Below are 14,398 nucleotides of genomic sequence, written 5' to 3' on the forward strand. Positions count from 1 at the left end.
AGGCCACACAGTTGATTCTATGATTCTGAGAAGGTCTCTCTGGAGCCTTCCTTTCTCCAGATGGAACAACCCCAGCTGTCTCAGCCTTTCATCACAGCAGAAGGGTTTCAGCCCTCACTCCATTTTTGTGGCTCACTCACTACCCACTCCAACAGGTCCATGTCTCCTGTGCTGAGGGGCCCAGAGCTGGACACAGCACTGCACGTGAGATCTCACCAGAGTAGAGCAGAGAGGCAGAATCCCTTCCCTCCACCTGCTGGCTGTGCTGCTTTGGATGGAGCCCAGGATGCAGTTGGCTTCTGAGCTGTGAGTGCATGTTGCTGGCTCATGTCCAGCTGTTCATCCACCAATACCCTCAAGTCCTTTTCCACAGGGCTGCAATTTACTTTAATCCTTCTAGCTAAGTGATGAGCTTCAATGCTTATTTAAAAGGTTGTGCAGAATGAGAGCAGAAAAGGCAGGTTTTTTTTCATGCTTCATGGAAATACAAATCTAAACTCTCCTGTGAGAGAAACACAAGTCTGGAGATTTTCACTTATGTTTCTACAGGCTTCCTATGAGCATTACCCCATGGTCATGCTGCCACTTTCAGATAATAGCTTTGGGTTACACCCTAGAAGCTGAAGAGTCTATTAGGATGTGTTAGGATACTTGGATGCTTTGGTCAAATCTTAAGAACCATGCAAAATACACTGAAATATTTTCATAGAATCACAGAACCAATAAGATTGGAAGAGAGCTCCAAGCTCATCCAGTCCAACCTAGCACCCAGCCCTCAACAATCAACCAGACCATGGCACTAAGTGTCCCAGCCAGGCTTTGCTTGAGCACCCCCAGGGACAGAGACTCTACCACCTCCCTGGGCAGCCCATTCCAATGCCAATCACTCTCTCTGACAACAACTTCCTCCTGACATCCAGCCTAGACCTCCCCTGGCACAACTTGAGACCATGTCCCCTTCTTCTGTGGCTGGTTGTCAGGGTTCAGAAGAGTAACTTTCCTTTCTGCCCTGAGAGTGAACAGAAGTAGCTTTTGCATACCAATGTCTTTTTCATGGAATCACAGAAACATTCCAGTTGGAAAAAAAACCTTCCAGGTCTAATCCTTATCCTTACTCTACAAAGTTCACCCTGAAACCATATGCTCAAGTACCACACCCAAATGACTAAATTTCAAGCACATCCAGGGTTGGTGACTCCACCACCTCCCTGAGCAGCCCATTCCAGTGCCTGAACAGTCTTGCTGGGAAAAAATGTTTCCTAATGTCCAGTCTAAACCCACCCAGTCACAGCTTGAAGCCTCTTGGTCTATCACTATTTACCTTGTGAGAAGAGACCAGCAGCAGCCTCTCCACAGTATTTCCTTGAGATGAGGAGAAGTTCTTCACTGAGAGAGTCATTGGACACTGGAATGGGCTGCCCGGGGAGGTGGTGGAGTCGCCGTCCCTGGAGCTGTTCAAGGCAGGACTGGACGTGGCACTTGGTGCCATGGTCTGGCCTTGAGCTGTGTGGTAAAGGGTTGGACTTGATGATCTGTGAGGTCTCTTCCAACCTTGGTGATACTGATACTGATACTGATACAATCTTCTCAGTAAAGACAATTTATGCAAGGAGGTGGTCAAGAGTGATTATAAAACTAATAGCTGTTTTTTGGGGGAAAGCAGCAAACAACTCAGAGCAGTCCAATAGTTTCTGTTCTTGTTAAGCATAAAAAGAGAATTCCTTCTGTACTAGACAGTGTCAGAGCTCCATGGCAGGTAAGTGTACATACATTTCAATGCTGCCCATGTGAGCAGCAGCGTTTCCCATAGTAACAGAACCCAATGGAAAATAAGCTTTCATGTGAGCTGAACAGTTTGAGTCTAACTCAGGAGACAGATTGCTACTCTGCCTGTTTCAGAGTGCTCAGAAACAGTAGTGTTTGCTTTGTGCTCCAATATATGTGCCTAAATAAATGCACAGAATGGTCCAGATTGTTTGAGGAGATGCTCTGACTGGTCTGTTTTCTGTGGTACTTTTAATCAGCTGGTAGCTCCCATATATTGATGAACAGATGCAAATAACCTGCTTGGGGAAGGATTTTCCCCCCTTCCTTCCTTCCTTCCTTCCTTCCTTCCTTCCTTCCTTCCTTCCTTCCTTCCTTCCTTCCTTCCTTCCTGCCTTCCTTCCTGCCTTCCTTCCTGCCTTCCTTCCTGCCTTCCTTCCTGCCTTCCTGCCTTCCTCTCTCCCTTTCTTCTTTTCTTTTCTTTCTCTCTCTCTCCCCTCTTCTTCCTTTCTTTCCTTTTCTTTCTTTCTCTTGCTTTTTCTCTTTCTTTCTTTTCCTTCCTTCCTTCCTTCCTTCCTTCCTTCCTTCCTTCCTTCCTTCCTTCCTTCCTTCCTTCCTTCCTTCCTTCCTTCCTTCCTTCCTTCCTTCCTTCCTTCCTTCCTTCCTTCCTTCCTTTCTTTTCTTTCTCTCTCTCTCCCCTCTTCTTCCTTTCTTTCCTTTTCTTACTTTCTCTTGCTTTTTCTCTTTCTTTCTTTTCCTTCCTTCCTTCCTTCCTTCCTTCCTTCCTTCCTTCCTTCCTTCCTTCCTTCCTTCCTTCCTTCCTTCCTTCCTTCCTTCCTTCCTTCCTTCCTTCCTTCCTTCCTTCCTTCCTTCCTTCCTTCCTTCCTTCCTTCCTTCCTTCCTTCCTTCCTTCCTTCCCTTTCTTTTTCTTTCTCTCTCTTTCTCCCTCTCTCTCTTTCTCCCTCTCTCTCTTTCTCCCCCTCTCTCTCTTTCTCCCTCTCTCTCTCTCTTTCTCCCTCTCTCTCTCTCTCTTTCTCCCTCTCTCTCTCTCTCTCTCTTTCTCCCTCTCTCTCTCTCTTTCTCCCTCTCCCTCTCTCTCTCTCTCTCGTTCTCCCTCTCTCTCTCTCTTTCTCCTTCTATCTCTCTCTTTCTCCCTCTCTCTCTTTCTCCTTCTGTCTCTCTCCCCCTCTCCCTTTCTCCCTCTCTCCTTCTATCTCTTTCTCCCTCTCTCTCTCTCTTTCTCCTTCTATCTCTCTCTTTCTCCCTCTCTCTCTCTCTTTCTCCCTCTCTCTTTCTCCCCCTTTCTCTCTCTTTCTCCCCCTTTCTCTCTCTTTCTCCCTCTCCCTCTCTCTCTTTCTCCCTCTCTCTCTTTCTTCTTCTCTCTTTCTCCCTCTCTCCCTCTCTCTCTTTCTTCCTCTCTCCCTCTCTCTTTCTCCCTCTCTCCCTCTCTCTCTTTCTCCCTCTCTCTTTCTCCCCCTTTCTCTCTCTTTCTCCCTCTCTCTCTCTCTCTCCCTCTCTCTCTCTCTCTCTCTCTCTTTCTCTCTCTCTTTCTCCTTCTATCTCTCTTTTTCTTTCCTTCTTTCTCTCTCTCTCTCTCTCTCTCTCTCTCTCTCTCTCCCAACACCTTCTAGTTAACCAAGTGCCGGCACTGGGTGCCTCATGCAGCCTGCTCTCAGGCGCTGCCGGGCCGACGCCTCGGTGCCGTGCCCGGGCCGGCGGTCCCAGTGCCGGCGGTCGCAGTGCCGGTGGCTGCTGCTGGGAAGCGCTTGCTCCCGACCCGCAGCCTGAGCCTGCCCTGGCGCTTGGAAGCTGTGTCCGCTTCTGCCGCTGGGTGCCTGGCAGACGAGACCAACCCCCGCCTCGCCACAGCCTCCTGTGAGGTACGGAGATCCTTAACACCGAATGCAGGTACAGGGTATGTGGGAATTGCCGCCGAACCACCCCCCCAGCCATGCTAAACCACCGACCCCTCGGCGCTCGCCTCCGCCCCCGCCGTTAGCTCCCCTTAGGCCCAGGCAGGCCTGATTGCGCCGCCTGGACTCACTGCGGTGCCGCCGTGGAGGCCGCGGGCAGGTTGCTGCCCCATTAGCTACCCAGGGAAGCCTCCTCCGGAGAGCGGAAGGAGGGAGAGAAAAGAGAAAGAGCTGCTTCGCTGCTTCGCTGCTCACCTACAGAGTGATAGCAGGCTTGTGGGACTGAAAAACAAAGCTATAGTTCCCGGGGATGGCCAGGTCCGCCCTCTGGGAAGGGAGTTTGTCTCTGCGGCCCTCTTAAGGGACCCTGGGACCCCTCGAACCGGCCCAGGCATCGAGATCTCCTATCGGACCTCTTGACCATGAGCCAGCAGTGTACTCTTGTGGCCAGGACTAGACGTGTGCACTACAAGGGCTGTGCTTAGTAGTTCGACAGAAGTTCTCCTGCCTCTTTGCTCTGCCTTGGTGAGGCCACATCTGGAGTATTGTGTCCAGTTCTGGGCCCCCCAGTTCAAGGGAGACATAGAACTGCTTGAGAGAGTCCAGCACAGAGCCACGAAGATGCTGAAGGGAATGGAACAGCTCTGCTATGGGGAGAGCCTGAGGGAGCTGGGGCTGTGCTGCTGGGAGGAGACTGAGAGGTGACCTCAGCAGTGGTTATAAAGCTGAGTGCCAGCAGGCTGGAGCCAGGCTCTGCTGGCTGATGCCCAAGGGGCACTGGGTGGAAGCTGAGACTTCATTTAAACATGAGAAGGATTTTTTCCTTGTGAGGGTGACAGAGCACTGGAACAGGCTGCCTGGGGTAGGGGTGGGAGGGGTTGGTTGTGAAGTCTCCCTCATGGAGACATTCAAAACACACCTGGACATGTTCCTGTGTCATCTGCTATAGGAGACTGGTATTAGGGTGATGAAGCTGGTGAGGGGCCTGGAGCACAGCCCTATGAGGACTGGCTGAGGGAGCTGGGGGTGTTTAGCATGGAAAAGAGAAGGCTAAGGGCAGAGCTCATTGCTGTCTACAACTCCCTGAAGGGAGGCTGTAGCCAGGTGGGGTTGGGCTCTGCTGCCAGGCAAGCAGCAACAGAAGAAGGGGACAAGTTGTGTCAGGGGAGGTCTAGGCTGGATGTTAGGAGGAAGTTGTTGTCAGAGAGAGTGATTGGCATTGGAATGGGCTGCCCAGGGAGGTGGTGGAGGCGCCGTCCCTGGAGGTGTTGAAGCAAAGCCTGTCTGGGGCACTTAGTGCCATGGTCTAGTTGACTGGATAGGTCTGCTTGCTAGGTTGGACTGGCTGAGCTTGGAGGTCTCTTCCAACCTGTTTGATTCTATGATTCTATAGATCCAGGGGGGGCTGGACTGGATGAGCTTTTGAGGTCCTTTCCAGCCCCTCACATTCTGTGATTCTATGATTCTATTCTCCAGGTCTCTCAGCCTCTCCTCATGAAGTGTTTTACACATTCCATGCAGCTCATGCAGTGCATTCTGAAGTTTTGAGTTTCTCAGTGCAATCCGGGCAGCTGCGCAACGCAGTTTTTAATGGGTTTCACTTCACAGGTTTCTGGCTGCTAATTTTGCAAAGGCACAGAGGTCATACACAAATACCTCATCTTCTACAAGGTCAGAGAAAAGTGTTAAAAGAAGCAGGCACACGAACTGCACACAGAGACAACACCTCCTTGAGTAGATCCCAAACTTTCAAGGTCTTTTTAGCTCGGCACAAACAATGCATTCTAATTTTTAAAGGAGCAATACAGCTCGTTCCTTAGAAAAGAATGCTAAAGCAAAGGTCAAACCCTCATATTAATTACCTGGAGGTCACTGGGAGAAAATGACTATCAAATGTGTTGAAAAAGGTTTTATAGTCTCACAGAAATTATGATCTGCTGTTTCTATGGCAACGGCAACACTAGTTCATAAAAGCTCTTTAATGGAGATTTACAAAGGCTTAACATCACGAAGTCTAGCAGCAGCCCCGCTGAAAGCACACACCCAGGCACACGCCTGAGTCTAATTTCATCGCTGCTGCACCTCTTTGATTCCATCCAGAGTTACACCAGGCATGGGCTGAGTCCCCAGCATTGAAGAGTTTCCTAAGATAGAAGGATAAATATGATAAGATAATATTTGCATTGCGATCCTCAAGTCTTGCTCCTCCGCTGGGCGCACGCACGAGCTGCCACACTGTCAGCCTGACCAAACGGAGCAGACCTTGGAGGAACAGAACTGTTTAAAACTGAGCATTATTTCAGTCTCTGCCAACATTCTGGCCTAGGATTTCACTTTTCTATTTCCATATTCCATTAACCCTGCTGTTCTGGTGGATCCAGACTGGAGCAAGGGCAAACTTGCTCTTTTACACACACTTAACTCTAAGCACGTGAATAGTAATATTGACTTCCATGCATAAAGATAAGAAAATGCTTAAGTGCTTTACTGGCTTCCAGCCAGATTGCTCAATGATTAATAATAATGAAACGATTAATGATTAATAATAATGAAAAATAGAATTTGCATTTTCTGAGAGAGTTTATCCACAGCTTTTCCAAGATGAATGTTCCTTTTATCTGCCAAATGGGTGCACAGCCTGTTTTTTCACTGATGTACCCTCCAGGAGGCATGATCTGTTGGGGGGTAGGAGAGCTCTGCAGAGGGACCTTGACTGGGTGTGTGGGCAGAGGTCAATGGGATGAGGTTTAACAAGGCCTGGAGAAGAGGATGCGTAGGGCAGACCTCATTGCTGTCTCCAATTCCCTGAAGGGAGGCTGTAGCCAGGTGGGGTTGGGCTCTTCTGCCCAGCAAACAGTGACAGAACAAGGGGATACAGCCTCAAGTTGTGGCAGGGGAGGTCTAGGCTGGATGTTAGGAGGAAGTTGTTGTGAGAGAGAGTGATTGGCATTGGAATGGGCTGCCCAGGGAGGTGGTGGAGTCTGTGTGCCTGGAGGTGTTGAAGCCAAGCCTGGATGAGGAATTTAGTGCCATGGTCTGGTTGATTGGGCAGGGCTGGGTGTAGGTTGGACTGGATGATGTTAGAGGTCTCTTCCAACCTGCTTGATTCTATGATACTATGATGAGCTGCACTTGGATGTCTTGGAGCCGAGAAGACTGGTAAACATGAATCTTGCAACAAGAGGAATAATCTGGTACTTTAGTTCAAAGTGGTTATTACTGTCATTTTTGCTCAAGATTCTAAATATTGCTGATTTGCTGAACAAATTCTTCATTTAAATCTTTAAAGCTCACTAACAGTCCCAGGGAAAAAAAATGTAGGTAGAGTGATAGTGAAGAGTAGGCCATTACATAATGTAATGGAAGTGATGCAAACACCCTTGAGGCACTTGCCTGCAATTATTATTAGCTCTATATGATTTTTCTGCTTTCTGCTAAGACTTTTTAACAACTCCCATTTATTTAGGGTAATGAGACACCTAATGGAACTGAACCAGAGGTTATTTGCAGACTACCAAATTGTTAATGTTTTCCTGTGTTTGTATTTGCTAATGAAGACGTAGCAATTTGGGATGAAATTTAAACAATCACAGACTGGTGAGTGTTGGGAAGAGCCCCTGGAGATTGTCTAGTCCAGCTACACTGGCTAAAGCAGGGTTACCCAGGATCACATCTAGTTGGGTTTTGAATCTCTCTAGAGAAGGAGACTGCACAGCCTCTCTGGGAACCATGGTCCAGTGCTCTGCCCAGTCTAACTGGGAAGAATTATTCCTTACGTTCATAGAAAAATTCCTGTGTTCTGGTTTGTGCCCATTGCCCCTTGTCCTGTCACTGGGCACTGCTGAAAAGAGTCTGGACCCACCCTCTTGACATTTGCTGTTTAGGTATTGATCAGCAAGTAAGTCTAGTCCAAATGACATCTTGTGCTGTGTAGTACACAGATAAGGACTTCATTCCTTTCTACAACTACCTGAAGGGAGGCTGTAGCCAGGTGGGGTTGGTCTTTTCTGCCAGGCACCCAGCAAGAGAACAAGGGGACACAGTCTTAAGCCTCAAGAGGTCTAGGCTGAGTGTTAGGAGGAAGTTCTTGCCAGAGAGAATAATTCACATTGGAATGGGCTGCCCAGGGAGGTGCTGGAGTCCCCTCTCAGTCTTCTCCAGAATAAACAACTCCAGTTCTCTCAGACTTTCTTCATTGGAGAGATGCTTCAGTGCCCTTCTCACCTTTGTAGCCTCCTGTGGACTCTCACCAGTACTTCCCTGCCTCTTTTGATCTGAGGAGCCCAGAATAAACCTTTGCATGGGTCTATGTTTTTAACCTCATGCTCACAAGACTTAGCTATAAACAGGTAAAGGAGAAAATTACTTTTCTGCCTTGCCTGCATCTCAGCCCTGGATCTTTGTTGATGTGTTATATTGCTGTGTTATTCCTAAAATACTTCAAAGGATGCCTATTGATAGAAACATCCTCATAATTTTCCTTCCAGATACATAACTCCTAAAATCCTCTATCCTATTTTCAGTGTAATGTTTAGAATTGCATTAGTAGTGTAATAATTAATGTAATTATTGTTGTGGAAGGAATGAAAATACCTGTAATAAGCAGAAATGGAGAGTTAACAAAAAGAGAATTTTTTCTTATTTTCAAGCAAACTATTAATGAAAGATCAACAGAGAAAGTGTGATGTTAGCAGGCTTTGGGTGCCTGTTTTCTAAGAGCTGTTTGTCTCATGCATATTCACTTTGTAAGTGGAAAGCAAAATAATGAGCAATGTAGTTTTAGTCTTAGTAATCTACCTCAAAATCTGGCTGTCCAACACCCATATAATTTCCTTCCTTGGAGTGTTGCCAAGAGTATTTATTGAATTAAATTTCATCTGTTTCCTCATTAATATGTGTTTTTTTCTTGGCTATTTTGTTGTGTCCTTTGTGCAGAAACCATCCAATAAATTTGCATGAGCCCTGATGCATTTTCTTCATTAGATGCTTGGGATGATGAGTCCCCAGGCAGGCCTTAATTTGATTTACAGTGTACAAAGAATTGAACCTGTTTACAAATTAAAACCAAAATGAAACAAACCATAACAGAACAACCCTTGACGAAGCATGGGGAAGTGCTACCATTTGTTCTTTTGCTTTTGAACAAATAGTGTGGAGAAACTGCCTTGATGTCATAACAAACTATTGTGATAAATGTAAGATTATTTATACCCATCATCTTTTACTAGAGCAGGAATTTTCATGGTGATGAACCCAAAACTTAGAATCATAGAATCAACCAGGTTAGAAGAGACCTCCAAGCTTGGCCAGTCCAACCTAGCACCCAGCCCTGGCCAAGCAACCAGACCATGGCACTAAGTGCCTCATCCAGGCTTTGCTTCAACACCTCCAGGCACAGAGACTCCACCACCTCCCTGGGCAGCCCATTCCAACACCAATCACTCTCTCTGACAACAACTTCCTCCTAACATCCAGCCTAGACCTGCCCTGGCACAGCTTGAGGCTGTGTCCTCTTGTTCTGTCACTGGTTGCTTGGGAGGAGAGATCAACTGCAACATGGCACAGCCTCTCTTCAGGTAGTTGTAGACAGCAATGAGGTCTCCTCTGAGTCTCCTCCAGGCTAAACAGTGATCACTACTTCAACTGAGACCTCAACCTGGCTGCCCCCAACTATTTAAATGCAGCTTGTCCCCTACCAGTTTATGACATTGATCAAAACAATTTGTACTGCCTATAACTGGATTTTAAAATGTCTTACACAGTCTCTTTCCCTGGGTACTTTCCAAACCTTCCTGGACACAATCCTGAGCAATCTGCTCTGGGTGACCCTGCTTTAGCAGGGGAGTTGGACTAGATGATCTCCAGAGGTCCCTTTTAATCCTCACCATACTGGAATTCTGTGAGGCTTTTGCTGTCTAACTTGTAATAATATTGGATTTCAAAATCAGTCCCAGGCAATCCCTAGCCCACACACTTCATGCTGGTAGAAGTTCAGGGAAAGCTACATGTGTTTAAGGACCAAATGAAATAATGGGTAAGGTTATGGAAGTCAGTGTGTGCTATGAGCATCTGCCACTTCAGGAAAGACTGGATGAGGCACTTAGTGCCGTGGTCTGGTTGATTGGATAGGACTGGGTGCTAGGTTGGACTGGATGAGCTTGGAGGTCTCTTCCAATCTCGTTGATTCTATGATTCTATGGTTCACTGAGGTAGAACACAGCAGTAGTGAGTTTTGACCACAGTACAGGGGGAACATTGAGGTGCTGGAGTGGGTGCAGAGAAGGGTGAAGAGGCTGGGGAGAGGAAAACATGACCTATGGAAAACATGACCTATGAAGAGCAGCTGAGGGAACTCTGGTTGTTTAGTCTGGGGAAGAGGAGGCTGAGAGGGGACCTTATTGCCCTCTACAACTACCTAAAAGGAGATAGTTCCAGCTGGTCTCTTCTCCTGAGTTACTAATGATAGGACAAGAAGAAATGGCCTCAAGTTGTGTCAGGGGAGGTTTAGGTTGGATGTTGGGAAGAAGCTCTTTACTGAGTGGGTGGTCAGGCACTGGAACAGGCTGCCCAGGGAGGTGGTGGAGTCACCATCCTTGGAGGTGTTTAAAAGGAGAGTGGATGTGGTGCTTGAAGTCTAGTGATGAAGGCTGCTGGGATGAAGGTTGGCCTGGATGATCCTGGTGGTCCTTTCCAACCACAGCGATTCATAGTGATGAGATGTTGTGCTGAGGGATTTGGGTTAGTCAAGGACTCGTCAGTGTGAAACTAATGATTAGACTTGATGATCTTGAAGGTCTTTTCCAATCTAAGACATTCTGTGATTCTGTGACATCAATGAACTTGGAGCCTTCTGCTTTAAATGCCCAATTCAGAAGTCCAAAGGCTTAGAGATTGCAATGAGCAAGCCAAGGTCTACATTCAAATTCCTGTTTCAAAACAGGGAAGCAACTGAAACTCTTTCATTAAATGATTGCAGAGATTTTTATTTTAAGCATGGGAAAAACATTCCTTTATTGTCTTAAAACTGTTTTGACAAGTGGCTGAATTAAAATCATCTGGAATTTATAACAACTGAATAGATGATAGACGATGGTAGGGGAAAATCTTCTTCCCACAATGAAAGACTGGCAGTATTACAGTCAATGTGAACCAAATCCACTGTGAGCCATGGGCAGGCTTAATTGTAAATGTGTGAGCAGTGCAGCTCAGATGAGCTCACATGCTGAGTCGCTAATTGACAAGGATATGATCATTGTTTTCATATTTCCCACCTAATGAATGATTCTGATTCCTCAGAGCAGTTTCTAATACTTTGTTGCTTGATGGTAGTTTGAAGGTTGGTCAGCAAATACAAGACCCTAATTTTGCAACCTTTTTCTCATGTGGTGCACCTTCTCCTGGTAGATGATCATAGAATCAACCAGGTTGGAAGAGACCTCCAAGCTCATCCAGCCCAACTTAGCACCCAGCCCTTTCCAGTCAACTAGACCATGGCACTAAGTGCCTCATCCAGTCTTGAACACCTCCAGGGACGGTGACTCCACCACCTCCCTGGGCAGCCCAGTGAGCCTGACTGAGAATGTAATAGATAATGGCAAAGCATCATTCTGCTTTGTGCATGAATTATCATATTTAGAGAGATATTTCCAGGGTAGTGAAAAGGGTAGAGTGTAAATCCCTCTGCCTAACAGATACCATGCTGAATGTAACATCTGAAATGGTGTCTGGAGGGACTTTCTTACCAAACTGCTTGTGAAAGGCAAGGCTATTTTCTGCAGTCAAGGGACACCCTGCTAAGAGCAGCAGAGTTCTTTTACTGCCTTTCCTCTGCACTCTGGTTTGAATCAGAGACTCAACATTCACCAATACACTGAGGGGAAGAGGCATTTCTTGCTGGCCCCTGGGAGAAATCCATTAAGACCTATTTTTTTCTAGGAGGCACTGCTATGGCTCACACAAGTGTACACACAGTTGTACATGTACAATGTACAAATGATACAGTAAAGCAAGGCCTGCTTGTGTGATTAATTTGCACTGGTGTGCAAACTTGCTCCGTGAGTGTTATTTCTGCAGAGTAAGTGCTGCTTAAGCATAAATACAGCAGGTTCTTGGGTTTCATTGTGCTCAAATCTCATCCTAGCTTTTCTCAGGAGGGTGTTTTAAGATCAGCTCTATTAAAGGCAGGATGCCTACATACGCAGCAGGGCTAATGGGACTGACTCGGACCCCCAAGAGCTTGTTTGTTCTTCTATGTCCTTCACCCAGATGAGAATCTAGGAATTAGTGTGTGCTGCACATAATAGAATAATGCATGAATGGCACTTGTTGTCACCATATTTCTCCATCCCTAATTGCTGTCTTGAGATTTATAATGATATAAATGAGCCTCACTTGAATCTGCTTTATCACAGAATCACGGAATGGTGTGGAGATCATCTACTCCAATCTCCCTGCTAAAGCAGGGTCACCTACAACAGATTTTCCAGGGTCATAGAATCAGTCAGGGTTGGAAGGGACCAGAAGGATCATCTAGCTCCAACCCCCCTGCCATGCCCAGGGACACCCTACCCTAGAGCAGGCTGCCCACAGCCTCAGCCAGCCTGGCCTCAAACACCTCCAGAGATGGGGCCTCAACCACCTCCCTGGGCAACCCATTCCAGCCTCTCACCACTCTCATGCTCAACAACTTCCTCCTCATGTCTAATCTGAATCTCCCCACCCCCAGCTTTGCTCCATTCCCCCTAGTCTGTCACTCCCTGGTAGCCTAAAAAGTCTTTCCCCAGCTTTTTCGTAGGCCCTGTTCGGATCCTGAAAGACTACAAGAAGGTCACTTTGGAGCCTTTTCTTCTCCAGAATGAACAGGAAGGTTTGGAATCTCTGCAGAGAAGATTCCACAACTTCTCAGGGCAGCCTGGTCCAGCACTCTGTCACTCTCACAGGAAAGAAGCTCCAGGAGCCCATTGCCCTTCTTAGCCATGAGGGCACATTTCTGGCTCATGGTTACTGTGTTGTCCACCAGGACTTCAGGATCTTCTCTGCAGAGCTGCTTTCCCCCAGCTCAGCCTCTATCCTGTACTGATACAGGAGATTATTCCTCTCCAGGTTCAAGAGTCTATTGCAATGGGCTGCCCTGGGAGGTGGTAGAGTCACTGTCCCTGGAAGTGTTCAAGGAAAGCCTGGATGAGGCACTTAGTGCCATGGTCTGTTTGATTGGCCAGGGCTGGGTGCTAGGTTGGACTGGATGAGCTTGGAGGTCTCTTCCAACCTGTTTGATTCTATGATTCTATACTTGCCTTTGTTTATACATCAAGTGTATGCACTTTAAAATGAGATTCAGTTAGGCTGGGAAAAAGGTTTGGTTCAGTTCCTGTGTCCAGGTCTTGGATGTACAACTTCCATTTCTAAGTCATACATATCTTGTAAGTCTTGTTCTCTCCATTACAGGGCTTTTGTCTCACACAGTTCTGAAATATTACACCCAATTTAATATGTTAAACTGAGTTTAATTTCCTTTCCAGTTCAGTATACTTGTGACAATTATAAGGGCTGAATCCAAATCTTATCAATCTGACTTTAGCATGTTTAGATTTCACACGGTTTGGATTCACACTTTTAACTGTTCTGACATCTTTACTTATGTCACTTAGTTTCCCTGTATGAATTTTTTTTCTCTGTCAAGAACTAACACTAGTTGAAATTATATCTCCTTCCGATGCTGATTAAGTCATTAACATTTAATACTGATTTAAACATCAAACCCAGTAATCAAGCACAAATATTAATGGCTGTCTTTTCCTCTGACCTCTGTTGTGGGTGTTGTTGATCTCTTATGGCCCACAGGTTCTCAGAGCACAAGCTGATGCTCTGAGCTGAGCTTCTGGTACAGAAGTTTTGCTCATGAGGGTGAGGAAAGGTTGGAGGAATTTTTTGTCTTCCTCTTATTGCTCCCCTAAATGGTTCCTTGTTGGTGTTAATGTGTTCTATTTGTGGCAATGTGAGCCTGTCCACTTGCAAGACACTCATTTACTTAATGATCTGTCCATGCTTTCCCCTGCACCTTCCCTACAACTACCTGAAGGGAGGCTGTAACCAGGTGGGGTTGGTCTCTTCTGCCAGGCAAGCAGCAATAGAACAAGGAGACACAGTCTCAAGTTGTGCCAGAACACTTGGAGACTTCTGAGATGCTTTCAATTGCTTTTGAGCTATTTTGGCTGATAGCTGAAGTGAAGGCCCTAAAGAAAGCTGCTTCCAACCTCTATATGCCTGTGGTGCTGAGTACAGGGGAAGATTTACCTCCCTTGTCCTACTGGCCACACTCTTCCTGATCCAGCCCAGGATGCCATTGGCTCTGCTGCCCACCTGGGTGCTGCTGCATCACCTTCAGCTCCTCTCTCCCAGCACCCCCAGCTCCCTCTCTGCCTGCCTGCTCTCAGCCACTCTGGCCCCAGTCTGTAGCACTGCTTGGGGTTGTTGTGGCCAAAGTGTAGAACCCTGCCCTTGGCCTTGTTGGATCTCATCCCATTGGCCTCTGCCCACCCATGCAGCCTGGCCAGGTCCCTCTGCAGGGCTCTGCTACCCTCCAACAGCTCCACAGCTGCTCCTAGCTTGGTGTCATCTGCAAACTTACTGCTGATGAGCTCAGTCCCCTGCTCCAGATCATAAATAAAGATATTGAAAATGACTGTGCCTAGCACTGATCCTTGGGGAACACCACTGGTGAC

The 14,398-nt window shown here is 46.9% G+C and overlaps 1 protein-coding gene across 6 annotated transcripts in view; it reads left to right on the top strand.

The window, feature by feature from the left end:
• The window catches only part of MSRA (methionine sulfoxide reductase A), a 471,584-nt gene that overhangs the window by 55,426 nt on the left and 401,760 nt on the right, over positions 1-14,398 (top strand). The window contains exon 2 of one of the 6 annotated variants that reach the window (XM_064146685.1): positions 156-306. The exons of the other annotated variants lie outside the window; for them this stretch is intronic. The gene's annotated coding sequence lies outside the window, so the exon portion shown is untranslated. The remainder of the gene's footprint in view (positions 1-155; positions 307-14,398) is intronic. 6 annotated transcript variants of the gene reach the window in all.

The sequence above is a fragment of the Pogoniulus pusillus genome, chromosome 7 (assembly GCF_015220805.1).
Source record: "Pogoniulus pusillus isolate bPogPus1 chromosome 7, bPogPus1.pri, whole genome shotgun sequence".
NCBI lineage: Eukaryota > Metazoa > Chordata > Aves > Piciformes > Lybiidae > Pogoniulus > Pogoniulus pusillus.